Genomic DNA, 6,372 nt, shown 5'->3' on the forward strand with positions numbered 1-6,372 from the left:
GGGGTGCAGCCCCGCTGGCTGGAAGCGCAGCGTCTGCGCTCGGCCGGAGGCCACCAGGCAGTGGGAAGCAAAAAGGACCGAGGTTTCGTGGGCCTCCTCATCTGGCCGTCCTGCTCTCCTGCCCTGCCCTGGCCTCCAGTCCTTCCCATGCTTTCCCGCAGCCTCGCCGCTGCTGTGCAGCCTTCACAGCCTTCCTCCCCCTGGCCAGTTTTCTGTTGCCTCGGTTGTTTTCTTTATATGTCTTTGTATCACAGCTGCCTCGGCTTCCTCCCTCACATTTCTTTATTTCAGCTCCAGAATGAAGAGAAGGCTCCAGGGAGACCTTATTGTGGCCTTGTAATATGTGAAGGGGGCTTATAAGAAAGACTTTTTGCCAAGACTTGTAGTGACAGGACACATGACAACGGTTTTAAGCTGAAAGAGGGTAGGTTTAGATTGGACACAAGGAAGAAATTTTTTACCATGAGGACGGTGAGACACTGGAGCAGGCTGCCCAGCAATGCTGTGGATGCCCCATCCTTGGAAAAGTTCGAGGTCAGGTTGGACGGGGCTCTGAGCAACCTGATCGAGTGCAAGATGTCCCTGCCCATGGCAGGGGCGGTTGGACTACATGACCATTAAAGGTCCCCTCCAACCCAAACCATTGTGTGATTCTATGAACCCCAAATTCCAGCACTTGACATGTTCCCAAACTGCTCTATAAATGAGGAAAGGTGGCTGTTTCGACAAAAGGAAACTTGGAACATGTGGGGAAAAAATAAAAAATAAAAAATTGGATTTCCTAAATCTGCCAAAAAAGAAGCCTAGATTTTCATGAGACTTTCATGCAGTTGAGTCACATCATTTGGAAGCAGTGAGTCAACCAAGAGGACATGACACACCTATTTTTGGCTCTGGATGCAAAGGTTTGCAGAACCTGAACTGATACTTGGCTCTGTGCTCAAACACTGACATGAATATTCCTTAAAAATTTTACTACACTTGTACAACTGTTAAATAACTGGTGTTAAATGCTAGTGTTTTCTGTCACTTATTCAGAAAAACAGATGATTTCTTTATGCTTTGGTGCCCTTGAACAAACTTACCACCGCTTTTCCTTGTGACCTGATGCAGTGGGAAAACAGTTCTGTTGTCCCCACTGTGCTTGCTGAATTGTTTTCCGATTTATTCCCAGTCCCTTTTAAATGGTTCTGCCTAGTAATTGTTATGCAGACCTTATACCCAAATGTTGCTTCATTGAGATAAGTGTGGTTGACCAGGATGGCCATTGGAAGAGAGAAGTTAAGTTGTGTAAATAGGAAAATGTGTTCCGTGAGATGGAAAAACGAGAGGATCAGTGAACTACGTACCTGCAGAGTGCCCGGTGCCATCCGCTGGGGGAGGAGAAAGCCTTTGCTAAAGTCTTTCACAGGGGCTGCGAGGGAGCACAGCTGAAACTCTTGGAAAAGAGCAAGAGGTAAATGGGAAAAATGTGGTAGGGATTGTGTTCAGCCCGTTCTCTGCAAGCTGGAGATCTGGTACTTGGGATGTATGCCTGGAACATAACTGCAGGTGGGGAAGATGGATCCTGGGATCAAATTGTCAGTAAGGTAGCTGTAAGGAGCCCAGGACAGAGGAATATTTACATGCCGATGCAAAAGAAGATGCTGATCTTAGGACAGGACAACAGGCACAAAGAAAGTGGGAATGAAAAAGCAAGGGGACCAGTAGTTGTTTGGGAATGTGTTTTTTCTGTCTCTTGGGAGAAGTACTTCCATGCCTTTGGGGTGGCGTGGCTGAAGGAAATGGAACTGAAGCCAGTTGCTCACTGGGTAAAGGAAAGCTGGGAAGATGGCCAGGGACGCATTGCTAAAAGCTTTGAAACATAATACTCGCAGGGGTGAGCATCATCAGAATAACAGCAATAAAAGGCTGGAGGATGACAGCAGGATGGTTTGTTGTGAATAATTTATAGTAGTTTAATTCATACCAAAATAATTTATAATAAGGCTTTTAATCATAGTCTAAATCACTAAGTGAGCAAATTTGAATTAAGTAAGCGATGTTAATCGTATTTCGTAGGCATACATTTTAAGGGTTTTCTTCACTAAAGGAAAGATCGATTCTCATTGTTTGCTGAACCCCTTTTTTGTTAGCGAGGAGAATACACTATATATACGGACAAGTAGTTCTAGAAGTTAACAAGCATTTATTCATTTATTTAACCAACATAAATTTTCCACATCGTGATTTTGCAAGCTGTTGAATTACACTTCCTATTTATTAAATTCCTATTTATTAAATAATTCCTTTGTTTGTTCCAGACTTGACAAGCTGTTTGTGGAATTGGAATAGTTGGAAAAACTAGAATTTTCAGTTTGTCTTATAATTGCAATATGGTGAATCTATGTAAGAAATGCTTTATGTTTAAAGTTGAGATCTTTATTAAACAAAGCCTAAGAAACTGAGACTGTAATTGTAATAAATCTCACACCTAATGATTATTTGGATTGGAAGGGCAAACTAATCCTTCTGGATTTAATATTGTCTAAGTTTGTGGTTGATTTTCTTTAAGACCTTGGCAACAGGTATAACATGCTTCAATTTATTTTTAAAATAAGCCAAATTATTTTTATAGGTTACTGTAAATCTGGGCTTTACAATGGATGGCCATCTTTTCATGTTTAATTTAAATAGGTTTAACTGGGGAAAAAATTACAAAAAAAAAATTATTTCCAGTTAAAAAAACAGAACCACAAAAAAATTTATTAACAACTTGGCTGGCTGCTCTTGTATCACATCGTTCCCTTCCCAGACTCTCCAATTTCAAGTGCTCCGTGTCCTCTGATATGTTGACAAATAACATGCAGCCTTCTAGTTTCCAAACCAAACTGTCTTGTTATTAAGATAAAGTCTTACAGAAGGACTTGGTTACAGACCCTGGCTTCTTGATAGTTCCCCAAGCTTGTCCTTCCTCTCCCCCTCCTTTGAAATGCTGCACAGGTTCCTCTCTCCTTGTTTTTGGCAATTCACACTGTGTCGGTGGTGGTTTGCCGTGGTTCCCAGGGTACAGGTTTGTGGCCATCAGCTACACACAGCTGTGGCTCTCCAGGTCTCACAGGCTCTGAAGAATAATGGTCTTCAAACCGGTTTCCCTTTTCTTTTCGTGTTGATGGACAATTCCCTTCTGCCCATTGCAGTTCTCCTGGTTGCACTGGAAGGTGCCCTGATGGTTCCCTGTAGACTTCTATGCTTCGTTTCCTGTGGGACTTTGAAGTGAGGCAAGGGTTGAGGCTTTTTCAGCCCTATTTTGTCACTCTTTTGTCATGGCCCTATCTGTTCTGATGTATTAGCTGGTTACTGCTGCTACTACAGGGGGGACATTTCAGAATTGTCCCATGGCTTCGGTGTTTGGTTTGGTTTTTTTTTTTCTGCCAGACCTGGCAAGACTGAGCGCAATGTCTGCCTGCATTTGACTGAAACACAGTCTCCTAGACTGCCCAGATGGCAGCAGATTTGGAGGATATTAAATTGGCCTTCTCAACCTGTTTTGTGATGGAACTGAATTATTTCCTACCTGGGCTATAGATCCGCTCTTCTGAGATTGTAACTCTTTCATACCTCTGAAGCCATTTAAATGGCTTCCATTTAAAATGGAAAATCTCTGCTTTCGAGTATAATTAGTCCTTAATGCAAGTGTTATCTGCCGTTATATTTCTTGTTAAATTTCTGCTAAATCAAAGTTTAATGACTAGACTTATTGGGGGAAAGCTTTTTGTCTACTTATTTAAACCAAGGAAGTGCTATTGATTTACAGAGTGTGTGTGTGGAATTAATTCTTGCATGTGTTGTACCACGCAGAAAACCCAGACTGGCTGTTCCAAAGTTTCTGGTGGGTCAGGACTTGCTTGTAGAACGAAGTATCTGCCCATTGGCACTGGGAACGCTCCCTGAGGCTTTTAAACGAGAATGCCCCACGTAACCACACAATCTCCCTGCCTCACTCCTTGGTTCTTGAAAGCAGAACTTCCATCTTTCCATGTTTTCACCGTCTTCCTGCTCCTAAAGTTTATTCAAGCCTGCAAGGTTCTGATATCCTTTACATATTAATATTTCCATAGATTTTAGTGGAGTACCAGCAAATAAAGTGCCACAGGGCTTTGGTGGGGGTAGGGTGGGCAGAAAGGATGACTGTGATGGTTTGACTTCTTGCTTAGTAAGTGCCAAGGAGCTTCTTTGTGTTTGTTCTTTCTTCAAACCCAGCAGCTAATCTGTTACTGCTGTAGTAATTGCCTGAGTAAGAAATACAGGGTGAGTATTTTGAGTATCTTTAGCTTTATGCAGTGTTCCCTGGTTTATGCTTCCGTGGGTTATGTTAGCCGTTTCACCCCAGCATCACTATTGGAGCTTCTGTTCTGCCGATATTCACCATGGCTTTTGAAGTCTTTTCCTGAGTCCGTGCTTCCCGTGTTAGATTCTCCTATCCTGAAAGTGTGGTTTACAGTCACCAAAAATCAAATCCTTTGCATCTGAGAAATTCACTTCCTTGAAAAACAAGAAAATCCTCAAAACCAGGGAGCCTGCCAAACTCCAAAATGCATCTACAATATACTACCAAAACCAAAATGCATGGAGTAAAAATAAATGTGGTGAATCGTGCTTTAATCCTAATCTTAAACTCCTTTGATGCTTTTCCAGTTATTTGTACATTATAATTTTTCAAGTGTTTTTAAGTAGCGTTCTGGGCATCTTTGGTTATTCAAGTAGCCGTACTGTGTATAGCCATGCTTTGTGTCATTTCTTAGTTTCCTTGGGAATGTGGTGAGCCTTTTTTGTCTTGGATGATTTTGGAAAGCTGAAATTTGGGCCGTATTGAATTGCAAAATGGTGAAAACATGCAATAAATCATGCTAGAGTTCATTATATATGAAAATGCTTTCATTTGAGGGGATTGCATTAGACTGCAAGTTGTTTGTGGCAGGAAACACTGTTTCATTTTGTATTTGTACAATACCAAAGTACAGTCATGTCTCTGTCCTGCACAAGGTCACCAACAAGCTACTGTAATATAAATATAGTACAATAGTAGATCTCCACCTGCTGGTTTTTTTCCTGCATTACAGCTAAAATTAGACAACCAAAGAATTTTAATAGAGGAAAAATTTATTTTGGCCGTAACTTCTGCTTCTTCATTCAAGGAAAGAAAGGGCTGTACATAATACTCAAGGTGATAAATTTGTTGTCCTCTGGTGACCCGACAGATGCCGCTGAGATCCTGAGTACCTGCACATTCCAAATAGCTCTGCACTGCTGAGATGGAAAAGCAACCAGTTTGGCTTTTCATCGGGGAAGGTAATGAGTTGCAACACAGTTTTGTCTCTGTTCTCTATTTAAGCTTTGTGTAAGCAAAGAGCAAGTACATGGGCCTTTCCCTTGCCCTTGTTCTAAGCTTTGTGTGGGTAGAAATACAACAGTTTGTAGGTACAGCAGGAGAATCTGTGGTGGTTGTACTTGGAGGATTATTATGGCCATAATTATTTGCAGATCAGTCTTGAATCGGCTCTATGATAGGGCAGTCACAATCTCTACTTATACGCCGGCTGCTTTATTTCTCCCATATTAGGTGTTCGCCTTTCAGAAAGAAAGAAAGAGGAACTGTAAGGGAAGAAAAGGCTCCTCCAGAGGAAAGAAGTATTTAGTCTTCCTTTGAACCTCTGCCTCAAGAGTAAGGTGAACTGGCACCTCCTGGGAGAATTCCTTAATTTTTTCACCAAAGATGAGGGGAGTAAGAGATGTGGTAGGAAAGGAGCAGCATTTAACTCTTGCAGCCTTTGCAAGCAAATGCAATGACATTTTATGTTTTAACTTAATTTTTGGAGTTATGTGTTTATATTTGACTCCCAGGTACAATTACAGAGAGTGTTTTTACAGAAGGTATTTTTTTTTCTAAAAACTGTTTTAACAAAACTGAAATACTTTTTTGGACTACATCAGCTTTGACAGACTTTGACCACCTTTGGGAAAGGAACAGCTATTGAAAGCAAACAGAATATTCAGTTACAATGTGCTTGTGGAGAATATTCTGTTTCCACACGTGAATGGAAAGATGCAGCCCACCTTGTTCAATGAGCTCTTGATCTGTGTGCACGTGGTATGGAAACGAAGGCCAGTGACAAAGAACTGAGGGTATCCCTGGATAAAACAGAGAAGCAGAACTATGGGGCAATTTAGGCTGTGAAAAGGCCAGCTTGTGGAAAAACTGCAGGTGAAGCTCAGTACCCAGAGAACCTGGGAAAGGAAGGAGCAGAGCCACAGAGTTGCTTCCTCCTGCCCGTCTCTGCTCCCAGCCTGCAGCATTACATTTGCAGCACGTGCAAGTCCATAAAATGCCAC

The sequence above is a fragment of the Egretta garzetta genome, unplaced genomic scaffold (genome assembly GCF_000687185.1).
Source record: "Egretta garzetta isolate BGI_Z169 unplaced genomic scaffold, ASM68718v1 scaffold293, whole genome shotgun sequence".
Lineage (NCBI taxonomy): Eukaryota > Metazoa > Chordata > Aves > Pelecaniformes > Ardeidae > Egretta > Egretta garzetta.